The sequence below is a fragment of the Heptranchias perlo genome, chromosome 23 (genome assembly GCF_035084215.1).
Source record: "Heptranchias perlo isolate sHepPer1 chromosome 23, sHepPer1.hap1, whole genome shotgun sequence".
Taxonomy (NCBI): domain Eukaryota; kingdom Metazoa; phylum Chordata; class Chondrichthyes; order Hexanchiformes; family Hexanchidae; genus Heptranchias; species Heptranchias perlo.
The window spans coordinates 14,313,363-14,326,476 of NC_090347.1; the positions used below are offsets into that span (position 1 = coordinate 14,313,363).

Consider the following 13,114-nt stretch of genomic DNA (forward strand, 5'->3'; position numbering starts at 1 on the left):
GTGAAAGGAAGGAAGTATATCCTCAAGAGCCTGTGAATTAGAACTGGTTAGCGTCTGTGAAGCCATTCTACAATTATTTTGAGTGGCCATTTTGGCTGCAGACACATAGGACCACAGATAGGACCACCCTTGTGCAGAGAGGAGGGGCAAGTGAAACAGGAGTGACCATTTTAATACTGAACTTAAAACGACAAGTCATCGTCAAGCCAGTTACCTACTAGCTCTGTTCAGTCAACTGACACCACACAGATTTATTGAGTTAGTCTTTAACAGTCTGAGTTATTAGGGAAAGTGTCCAAAAAAGAACATTCCATTTATCCTGCAAAAGGGTGAACAGGGGCCTAATTTTCACCCTGTGACCACTCTATCCATCCACATTTTGGAAGGAGTGTAATAGTGCATTACAGTGAAACATTCAATGCGAGAAATCTCTTCAATCCATTTCAATTAAATCCACCCGATCATCAAAAAGGTGGCTGTTGGAATGTTTTTATTTTTAGGTAGGTTTCATACCTATACTCAAATCTATACACAAAGCTATACTCAACCTTATGTTGTCCTCCATTCATTTATATCCCTAAACTTAAGCTTACACAGTTATCTTGTCGTAAACCAGTCTACAGTTCCCAAAACCATGGCTGAAAAACATTTCCTCACAATTTAGGTTGACATATCAGTGCAGTATTGAGGGAGTGCTGCACTGTCTTTTGAATGAGACCTTAAACCTTTGAATGAGACCTTCCGCCTGTTGAAGTGGAAGTAAAATATCCCATGGCACTATTCGAAGGAGAACTGAGGAGATCTCCCGGTGTCCTACTCAACATTTACCCCTCAACCAACACCACTAAACAGATTAACTGGTCACTTAGCAACATCGTTATTTGGAAGCCCTTGCTGTGTGCTATTTGGCTGCCGTGTTTACCTACATAACAACAGTGAGTACACTCCAAAAGTATTTGATTGGCTGTGAAGCACTTTGAGACAACCGGAGGACAGTTTTGCACAATCACCGCCAGGATTTCTCGCATCAATGAACGTGAGGCCCAGGAGGGTGACCAATGTTTTTTTTTCCTCTTCTGCTAAGATGGAACATCTCACGAGTACTTCTGGCCTTGCCAAGAACTGACAGAACCATTCATAAGTTAAACAAAGTGCTTCAAGTGACAGTTTTTCTTGGGAGTCAAATTTGCCACCATTTAGCTGGAAAGAGAACCCTCTTAATTCTTGACTCTTTTAATTGAAGTCAAAATCTTTGTGTCAGATTCCGATTACTGCCATCTCAGTTGTGAAGTATTGTCTGAAGCGTCCAGTTCTAATGAAACAGCTTATCAAAAAGATACAGCATTAAAAATCAGAAAGAAACAATCATTAAGCACCTCGGATGTAGTTATTCAAGCTGCTTCAATGAAAGTTCCACATGGAGAGGGGGAAAAATATTTTTATTTTGTACAAGAAAAATCATATCCCCTTGACTCTTAAAAAGACCCCAGCAGTACAGTGTTAAGAGGGTTCTCTTTCCAGCTAAATGGTGTCAAGATTGACTCCCAAGAAAGACTGTCGCTTGAAGCATTTTGTTTTACCATGAATGGTTTTGTCAGTTCTTGGCAAGGTCAGAGGCATTAGTGAGATGTTCCATCTTAGGAGAAGGGGAGAAAATAAAACATTGGTCACACTCCTGGGTCTCATGTTAACCGATCCGAGAAATCCTGGCGGTGATTGTGGAAAACTGTCCTCAGGATGTTCCAAAGCGCTTCACAGCCAATCAATTACTTTTTGATGTGTACTCACTGTTGTTATGTAGGTAAACACGGCAGCCACATTGCACACAGCTAGGGCCCACAAATAACAACGGGATAAATGACGAGTTAATCAGTTTTAGTTGTGTTGGTTGAGGGGCAAATGTTGAGTAGGACACCAGGAGAGCTCCTCAGCTCTCCTTCGAATATTGCCTTGGGATTTTTTTTTTACATCCACCTGAACAGTCATAAGGGCCTTGCTCATTTGAAAGACAGCACCTAGGACAATGCAGCTGCCCCTCAATACTGCACTCATGTGTCAGTCCAGATTGTGGTAAAACATCTTTGAGTCATGGTTGTGGGAACTTTAGACTGGTTTATCATAGTGTCATCGTACGGTACAGCACAGAAGGAGGCCATTCGACCCATCGCACCTGTGCCAGCTCTTTGAAAGAGCTATGCAATTAGCCCCATTCCCCTGCTCTTTCCCCATAGCCCTGTAAATTTTTTCCCTTCAAGTATTTATGCAATTCCCTTTTGAAAGTTACTACTGAATCTGCTTCCAACACCCTTTCAGGCAGTGCATTCCAGATCATAACAACTCTCTGTGTTAAAAAATGTTTCCTCATGTCACCTCTGGTTCTTTTGCCAATCACCTTAAATCTGTGTTCTCTGGTTACTGACCCTTTTGCCACTGGAAACAGTTTCTCCTTATTTACTCTGTCAAAACCCTTCATGATCCTGAACATCTCTAATCAAATCTCCTCTTAACCTTCTCTGCTCTAATGAGAGCAACCCCAGCTTCTCCAGTCTCTCCACATAACTGAAGTCCCTCACACCTGGTACCGTTCTAGTAAATCTCTCCTGCACCCTCTCTAAAGCCTTGATACCATTCCTAAAGTGCAGTGCCCAGAATTGAACACAATACTCCAGTTAAGGCCTAACCAATGTTTTATAAAAGGTTTAGCATAACTTCCTTGCTTTTGTACTCTATGCTTCTATTAATAAAGCCAAGGATCCCATATGCTTTAAAAGGTCCTCTCGACTTGACCTGCCACCTTCAAAGATTTGTGTACATACACCCCCAGGTCTCTCTGTTCGTGCACTCCCTTTAAAATTGTACCATTTAGTTTATATCGTCTGTCCTCATTCTTGCTACCAAATTGTATCACTTCACACTTCTCTACATTAAATTTCATCTGCCAGGTGTCATTTCAGCAGTCTGCCTATGTCCTCCTGAAGTCTGTTACTATCCTCCTCATTGCCTACTACATTTCCGAGTTTCGTGTCATCTGCAAACTTTGAAATTACATCCCATATACCCAAGGCCAGGTCATTACTACAAGGTAACTATGTAAGCCTGAATTTCGGGGCATAAATTGATGAAGGACAACATAAGGTTGAGTGCCTCCCTTTCAAAAAAGTCAAAAAGTAACAACCAATACTTGTAACCACAATCTTTTTTATTTTTTTTAACATTCTATCAGAGATTGACGACTTTACTGGAGTGAGATAGTTTCACTGTAATGAAGGGTTAATTTACTCTATGCTTCTCTTTTCCACAGAGAAGGGTTAAAATATGATGATCTCTGGTCAATCGTTTCAAGATTTCCTCATAAAGTAATATTTGCAGTTAAATACAAAAGCTACAGTATCTTCATGAAAAAAAAATGTTTGTCACATCTTCCTTTGTTGTACAGGTCAAAAAGCTGTGTGATATGTTCGCACACAAGTGAAATGAGGATGCATTTCAACACAGTTTACACTGCATGTGCGCAAGTCAAAGAGATTGGTGGAGCACTTTCCCCATGAAGAAGGTGCTCCTTTAATACTGATTAAAACAGTAAACGTGCCTGACTTGATTTTCAGTGAAGGCACACAGCACAGATAAACTGCGCAGTGCTGCAATGCATGTGTGATAGCACTGCGGTCTCCTAAACTTAGCTCCATTGCAATAATATTTGAAATGGTGTAGTCATGAACCTCATTAATATTATAATATAATGCAAATGGTTCTTGGCGAGAATGCCGCCCAGGTGTGCTCCTTACATTACTCCTCCACCGGAGTTTTCTCAAAATATAATGCAAGCGCAGTGTATGCACTCTGAAAACATAAGGAAACTCTCATGACCCAAGAGAGCCAGACATGGGTCCTTATGGCGATTTTCTCCCTCAGTTTACCCAAAGATACTTTTTCCATTAACTTTGTGGGTTCACAAGCCCATTTAAAATAGGTGCTTGTCTTGTTCTTCCACCAATCCGACATCATGAGCAGGACCAGTCGGAAAACTTGCAAGATTTTAGATATATTTGCTGCCAGCCTAGATTCTTTCACTGATCCCAATCAATGGGTCACTTCATTTTGGACCTTCAATTGCTACAATAGGAAACATACCCTTTAAATCTGACCTGTCTGGTCTGGATTCAACCTGATGCTCAGAGATAAAAACACAGCATGCTGTGGCAAATGAGGAATCCATTGCAAAAAAAAGTGGGTTGTCACCAAATTAAAAAGCAAAATAATCCTGAGAAATACACAGCCATCTATCTCTCAGCCCTTTCATTCATTGTTCTCCACACTGCTTATTGCTGACTATTATGAGAGGCGATCTTATTGAAATGTAAAAGATTGTGAAGGGGCTTGATCGGGTGGATGCGGTAAGGATGTTCCCAAGGATGGGTGAAACTAGAACGAGGGGGCATAATCTTAGAATAAGGGGCTGCTCTTTCAAAACTGAGATGAGGAGAAACTTCTTCACTCAGAGGGTGGTAGGTCTGTGGAATTTGCTGCCCCCGGGAAGCTGTGGAAGCTACATCATTAAATAAATTTAAAACAGAAATAGACAGTTTCCTAGAAGTAAAGGGAATTAGGGGTTATGGGGAGCGGGCAGGAAATTGGACATGAATTTAGATTTGAGGTTAGGATCAGATCAGCCATGATCTTATTGAATGGCGGAGCAGGCTCGAGGGGCCGATTGGCCGACTCCTGCTCCTATTTCTTATGTTCTATGTTCTTATGACTATTATCATCTACATCGCAAATTCTTAATCTGTAGACTTGGCACAATATTGATACAATGCTGTTTTTGAAAGTAACAAGTCTTCATTGCAGTGCCTAAAATAAATAAAATGAGGTCACCAAATAGCTGGAAGATTTAAAAAAGGGAAAAAATATCTGCTGAGCAGAAAAACGAAACACATTATATTGACTGAAAGAATGAATTATTAGTTTTAAACACAAACAGTTCTGGAAGATCAGCATTTTCAGTGATCAGATCCTAACTCCCATCTTGAGTTTGCCAGAGTTCAATTCTCAATCTTAACCATCATTCATTTAAATAAACTCAAAAGAGTGAGTTACACAGGTTCTTGATCAGACTGCAAGATGACCAATTTGCAGCGCAAGAACGTTCCATTTCATGAGGGAGGAAAAACGAATGGAGCACGAGTTACCTGCGTACCCCACCCCCCCCCGAAAAGTGCAAAAGTCCCACAATCCAAACTGTCCCAGCCTCACAACTGGAGAGAGAGATTAAAAGGAGAAATATAGAACAAAAAGAGATTTTTGCATTTTGTACAATAAAATTAATTTGACGAAGCAAGGTGGAGTGGATTCTAGAAGGCCCAGGAATTGATTATCGATTCCAGGATTATTTATTCTTTCTGAAAAATGTTCTTCGACTTCTTGGTGAAAATACACCGATTCGATTGGTTGCCGCTGATAATCATCCATGGATCTCTTCAAATACCTCAAATACAATAAAATAATTCAAAACTGGACATCACATGCTTTAATGGGATTTGAACAAAAGATGTCACTTTTACACTGCACTGTGATTGGCACACTATATCCAGCACCCTTTAAAGGCTTCTTCAAATTCTGTGAAACACATGTACATCTCTCATCGCACTGCTGAGGCAACCTGAGCATTTCTAACCCATGTGCTAACATTTGTCATCACTACCTATTTTCAAACAGTGCGCCTACAGATTTCTAAAACCTTTGAAACTGAGGAACTTTGACTGAGGGACCAGCATCTCCGCTGCTGATTTTTGCTTAAGTTTATGTTGATCTGATTTGGCACAAAGTAACGATTCAAAGTCCATTTTACCCTTTCCAAGATTAAAACATATGTTTGAACCCTTTCCTTCTGCGAAATTTAAATATTTTCCATCGAACTGACTGAATGACAGACTATGCGGAGAGGCTATAATGGGATAGACTCTGCAGGGAGAGGAGTTATAACTAAATTAATAGCAAACTAACCAGGAAGAAAGATTATAACTGACTGACTATATGGAGACAGAAGTTAAAATTGCATGAGTGATACACTACACAGGGAGAAGGGTCATAACTAAATAATTGGCTAGACGGAGTGATTTATAACTTGCTAACTGACTAAACATTAGAGGAGAGTTATAACTGACTAATTATGCAGTAAAGGGGTATAACTGACTAAGCGATTTAAGCAAGGAAGGAATTTAACTGACTGACTACACAGAGAAGGATTCATAATTGCTGAACAAAAGTACTGCTGACAGTCAGTAAACAGCTTGGAAAATACCTCACAAGGGACAAGCAGATCTTGCTGTGGTAGAGAAGGAAGAATGGTGCAGAAAGTGCTCGTCTCCCCACTGGAGTTCTATAAACAGACTCCTATCCTCTACTGAATTAATCTTTTCTTTCCCCCCTTTCAGAATAAGTATACATTATTCGATTCGATTCTAGCTAAATATCCACAAAGCGTGCAAATCTTAACTAGTTAATCCACTTGGATCAGCAAACACGTTTCTAAAGCACATAAAACACATGCTACTCTATAATGGAGTAATAGTGAGGAAATGATCGGTATCCTAATAGTTGTGTTGTTTAAATATAGAACATATCTGGAATCTGATAAGCAAATGTATACATAGTACCTTTTTGTTTTATAAAAATGTCTCGAGTTCCTTCTGCATGCAGCCGTTTGTCACATGAACCCACAGCTGTGATCTCGCCTAATAACTTTTGTTGCACGGTTTGAAAGTGTATCTCGAAAACAACACATGCTAAGCATGTTGAGTAGCTTAAGTAACCCGGCGTGTGGGTGTTTATTTTATAGCTTGGCTGCAAATGGTTAACAAGCTTGTAAATAATAATGGGAAATGGAAGGGTTGAAAAGAGGATGCAGATTAAGCCATCATTTTTGAATCATGGCCATTCACCTCAGGCTGGGAAATTTACCGGTAAAATTACCAAACTGGAAAAATCATGCGCACAATTAGCCTATTCACAGACCCATTGTATTTAATGAAAAGCAGGATTATTTTAGTCGTCCCTACTAACAGCCTGATTGTGGCCTGGGACCAACTGGAGCCTGTCTGAGAGTGTTCAAACTACCACTGAAGCAAGCCAAAGGGTCTTGGGTTCATTTGTGTATGATGTGTATCTCGGGTGGAAGTGGTATTGCCAAGATCATACGACTGAAAATAATGAGTTTTCTTGTGAGTGAAACAGTAGCATCAATTGCAAATCCCTCAGATGAATGGAGCAGGAGGTTTTTCTTTTCTTCCTTTTTTTTTACATAAACACTGAGAGACACAGAAACCAGTTTCCTCCCTTCACAGAAAAATTGGCGGTCACTGGAAGTAAGACTGGTTTGGTTTTTCAAAGTGATGTTCCAAAATATTGAAAAACCAGCCAGACAGTATTTAAAAATGGACCAAAAAAATCCCAACTACTCTTGGGCAATCACTGCAGGAAGTGGTGCTGTAAGAATGTGTATGAGACTGTCGTGATACATATCACAGAGCTCCGCAGCACCAGCTCTTAATTACATTGTGTATTGTGCAGTTCTCATTGCCCCTCTATGCATTCTTAGCTACAGGGAGTCTATTATTTTATATCTGAGTTAATTCCGACTCAATCTTAACCCACGAGGCAATCAAGAAATCCACCTGAATGCTCTCTGCCTCCTGGTTTTCTATTATGTTTGTTGCTCCTTTCCTATGCTGCCATGTGACTACTCTCTTTTAGATAACAACTTTGTTGAGCTATTTCTGTCTCACACATTCATCGTCACACAGAAGAAAACAAAACGGATTCCACAGAGAAGAAAATGGCAATGCTGTCTCGAAAGCTGATTTATACCATCTCTGAGCCATTTTATTCAAGGCACATGTAAGGGATTATTTGTCATAGAGTTATAAAGTAATTTAACTGTCAGCGGACTTCAGTAATAAAGGCAGAAAATAGGAAAGGGCATGCAAAAAAAGAGAATAAAAGACTAGAGAAACTTGAAAAAGTGTGATGGGCAAAGAATAGCAAATGTCCAGGTGTGGGTGAACAACACTTTTGTTTAAAAGGGATCATGTTAAATCATATCATATGAATATATAGAGAGCGAAAGTCTTTATGTTGCAGGGTACTTTGTGTTTTGTACAGTACCTGCTATATTTTTGTGCATCAATATGGTTTAGATCCATGTAAATTAGATAATTCTGCACAGATATGTCACAGAATGACTAATAATAGGTCACAGTTTTAGTCAGAAAGAAGTGGATTCAACTCTCCATTCCTGTATCAATTAATTTTTGTCAATTTATTTTTCCTTTTTTTTCCACAGGAAAAGAAAGTCTGTGGTCCCATCAGGTTGCGATGGTGAAGCGAAGGGTTAACAGCAGAGAAATACGACACTGATAAATGGTGAGGACTGACAGCATGGCACTTCTGGATGCAGATTGGACCAAAGGACGTTATGCTATCGATATTTTGTGCTTGCAGAATACCACACACTCCTTGAGGCACCACCATGTGTGCAGGGTAAATAAATACCAACAACGTCACAACGCAAAATGTGTCAAATCTATAAAGGTGTGCGATGCATTACTTAACATGGACAGTTTAAAGGAACATTGGCCAGTTTTTTGGGCGCTAACCAGCCTATTAAGTCCCCAATATGGCGGACAGGAAGCGCGCGCACATTTTCGGCAGGAAGTGCGCCGGCCGCCATATAGGTACGGGAAAAAAAAATAGGCGTCCAGGGCCTATGCCTGAAACTGGCGTTAGGCCCTTTGCTTATGCAAATAAGGCACCTAATATCTGTTTGAGGCCCCACTTCAAGATTGGTTCGCCCTGAGGCAGTTGGAGTCAGCGTCAGCTGCACTCCAAAATGCAGCCGCCTGTGTTCTGTCCTGCACTAAGTCCCACTTGCCCATCAACTCTGTCCTTACTGACCTTCGTAGGGTCCCTGTTCCTCCAACATATTAAGTTTAATCTCAACATCCGTACCTTCAAATCTTTCCATGGTCTTGACCGACCCTATCTCTGCAATCTCCTCCAGTCTGATATCCTCCCTCTGATCTTCTGATCATCAACCACTCTCTTCCTAAACACCTTCACTTCTATCTCCTATTTCAAAAGCCTTCTCAACACCCATCTTTTCAGCCAGGCTTTCAATCACTCCTCCTAATCTCTCCCTCCATGGCACAGTATCTGTTTCCCTGTCTATTTCCATTTGGTGTCTTGAGGAGTGTTTTCTTTACATTAAAGAGCACAAAATAAATCAAGGTACTGTTGTTACGTAGCAAACGTTAAATCCATTCTGCATCTGCAATTTCCTACAAACAGCAAAGAGATGAATAACAACCAATTAATCTGCTTTCTGGTGGGGTTAGGTGAGAGGAATATTGGCCAGGACACCGGGAGAACTTCTTACGGTTCTTTGAATAGTGCCGTAGGATATTAACATCCACCCAAACCATCAGATCAGGCAGATAGAACTTTGGTTTAATATCGCATCAAAAGGATGATTCCTCTGACAGTGCGGCACTCCCTCAGTACTGTACTGGAGTCAGCCGAGATTACGTGCTCAAATTCTCCTTCTGACTCAGAAGCGAGTGTGCTGGAAAAATCACACTGCACCAGATACAGGCTCACATCCTGCATAGGCTAAAGGTCACCTGGTGGAACTACATGACCCCATGCTGGTCACTGTCTGCACACCACCTGTTGAAATCCTTATACAATGTCAGTTTTATTATTATGGACTGTTGGACACCATGCTAAAGATGGATCTTCCAGCTGATATGAGCAATGAGTACAAACACCACCCATAGATTAAACATAACTAATATACTTAACTTAATCTTTATATTACAGATCTTAAATGACCAAAAATCGAAGCAGTTCCGAACGAAAGGACTTTTTCTCCCCATTCAGAAGCCAAGAGGTTAAAGCAGCAACAATCTTTCCAGATTTCTTGCGAAGTTAATGCTGCTGAAATTAAAAGTGATTCACCACCAGTTTGTGCTGAAAGCGAAACCATAACCAAACTGTAAACCATACTGGCTTAAGACCGTGCTCGGTAGAGTTAAATTGAGCGCAACATGTTTTCAAACCTCACCCCTGTCAGGGATTGCAGACAGTTTCATAAACAGATGCCCAGCTTGTCTCTGCTGAGCTGTGACAGAAATCCTGGTGCTTGTTTGTTGAGGTAGTTTCTGCTGTCAGCAACGTGTTAGGATTAGCAGCAGAATGGATGTGCTTAATGAATAGTGAAAGGGGATTAGTAAAGCACTATCACCTTTCACAGTCTCATTTAACAAGGCAGATTGACAACAGCTTATTTTTGTTTATGTTCCTGAATAAACACAAGTAACTGCTGGGATTTACAGTCCGTTAACCACGCCAATGGAAAGAGGATTGCCAAGCCTTAAAAAAAGCACATTCCCAAAAGTATTTTTAAATTATATTAATTCCACAAAAACTAGAACTCATCCTATGCCTTTGTAATGTGTCACCTGAGCTGCAGTGCAGTTAAATAATAAAATGGTGCCTAATGTCCCAAAGTGGGATAACATAACATCTATGGATAATGCTAACCATATTAATGCCAATATAATTCATGTCAATTATCAATGGAAATAAGAAGCCACCATTAGGATACACCACCACATAATAACTGTCAGCTTTGGCTCAGTGGTAGCGTTCTCATCTCTGAGTCAGAAGGTTGTGGGTGCAAGTCCCACTCCAGAGACTTCAGTATAAAATCTAGGCTGACATTCCAGTGCAGTACTGAGGGAGTGCTGTATTGACGGAGGTGCCATCTTTTGGATGAGATGTTAAACTGAGGCCCCCATCGGCCCTCTCAGGTGGATGGAAAATACCCCATCGCACAATTTTGAAGAAGGGGAGTTCTCCCCGGTGTCCTAGCCAATATTTATCCCTCAACCAACACCAACATTGCTATTTGTGGGACCTTGATGTGCACAAATTAGTTGCTGTGTTTCCCTAAACTAAAACAGTGCCTTCACTTCAAAATTACTTTATTGGCTGTAAAGCACTTTGGGACGTCCTGAGGTCATGAAAGGCGCTATATAATTGCTCATTCTTTCATTCTAATGTTAATGCCAGGCCGCAGTTTAGTAATCACCGATTTTGGGGGTGAGAATTAAGCAGCTACTCAAACCACCAGCAATTCCAATCATCTTTTTATTTTTCAAAATTGATGTTGATGGTAATTGCTATCTACCATACACAAAACAATCTCATGCACTCAATAAAAATTGGGGATAGCTAATTGGATTTGATAACTAGTTTACATCTCTGGGTCTACTAATGCCTACCCATGGGGAACACTGTATCCAATGCAAACCCAAAACAAGACCTGCACAATGACATAAAATCAGACCATGTGTGCTGACAACACTCTATTGCTAAGCAAAACCAAAGGTATATAAAAAAAACATTCTGCCATTGCATTAACCAGATGTTTATACTGGCAGAATTCAAGGGCAAACACTAATGCCGAACCACTGGATTCCAGGCAAGTTCCATGTTCCAAACTCCATTTTGGAATAAAATCTAATTCTGATTTACTCAGCAATAAAATATATAGTGGCATTTTTTTTTTATCCCTGTTCACACATCAGAACTTGCACTATCGAAATTCTTATGGGATTCAAGTAGCCAAAAATGTTATTAAATAAACTGAAGAAAGTAGAACATTGTTGAGTATTAAAAATTGTGATGATATTGTGAAAGTTATTAAAATGCCATGCTGATGAAATAAAATATAATCCCATCTGTTATCACATCAGCATAACAAAATTAGGAAATAACATAATGATTGTTACATTATACCAGACTTCAAATATTAAAGAACACATCAAATCCAATTTTCCTGAGAAAATATTGATTTTGACAGATCTGTCTAGGTTTTTAATAAAATAATAGAAGTGAGGGCAACACTTTCTGCCACTAGATGTGCTGGTGCACATATTAATATTATACTGTAGCAGTGTTTCAGTGTGCTGAAGACATCTGGTAGCAGTTAAAGGGAAAGTTCAGGAAAACAACCTACCAGAACATCTTACTGGATGCAAATTAAAAGTCGATCAATGTCTCAAATTCAAATCTGCAGTTTTACATCCCCCTCATCCAATCCCTTCCTACATGTTGAAAGTGGCCACTTTAATTTCATTGGCAATGGCAGCATTTGCCTGAGCTAGATCATAGAATCATAGAAAGGTTACAGCACAGAAGGAGGCCATTCAGCCCATCAAGTCCGCACCGGCTCTATGCAAAAGCAATCCAGCTAGTCCCACTCCTCCGCCCTTTCCCCATAGTCCTGCAAATTTTTTACTTTCAAGTACTTATCCAGTTCCCTTTTGAAGGCCATGATTGAATCTGCCTCCACCACCCCCTCGGGCAGTGCATTCCTGATCTAAACTACTCACTGTGTAAAATAGTTTTTCCTCATGTCACCTTTGGTTCTTTTGCCAATCACCTTAAATCTATGTCCTCTGGTTCTTGACCCTTCCTCCAATGGGAATAGTTTCTCTCCATCTACTCTGTCTCGACCCTTCATGATTTTGAATACCTCTGTCAAATCTCCTCGCAACCGTTTCTGTTCCAAGAAGAACAAGCCCAGCTTCTCCAGTCTATCCACGTAATTAAAGTCCCTCATCCCTGGAATCATTCTAGTAAATCTCTTCTGCACCCTCTCTAAGGCCTTCACATCTTTCCTGAAGTGCGGTGCCCAGAACTGGACACAATACTCCAGTTGTGACCGAACCAGTGTTTAATAAAAATTAATCATGACTTCCTTACTTTTGTACTCTATGCCTCTATTTATAAAGCCCAGGATCCCGTATGCTTTTTTAAACCACTTTCTCAACATGCCCTTCCACCTTCAACGATTTGTGCACAAAAATCCCCAGATCTTCTGTTCCTGTACCCCTTTTAGAATTGTGCCCTCTAGTTTATATTGCCTCTCCTCGATCTTCCTACCGAAATGTATCACTCCGCATTTTTCTGCATTAAGTTTCATCTGTCTCATGTCCATCCATGCCACCAGCCTGTCTATATTCTCTTGAAGTCTATCACTATCCTCCTC

At 40.3% G+C, this 13,114-nt stretch overlaps 1 long non-coding RNA gene across 1 annotated transcript; it reads left to right on the plus strand.

Moving 5' to 3' along the window:
* The first annotated feature begins 7,808 nt into the window (after positions 1–7,808).
* On the plus strand, positions 7,809–9,957 carry LOC137341371 (uncharacterized). The gene is made up of 3 exons (XR_010967016.1): positions 7,809–7,896; positions 8,342–8,421; positions 9,877–9,957. It is a non-coding gene; the product is annotated as an uncharacterized lncRNA (long non-coding RNA).
* The last annotated feature ends 3,157 nt before the right edge of the window (positions 9,958–13,114 follow it).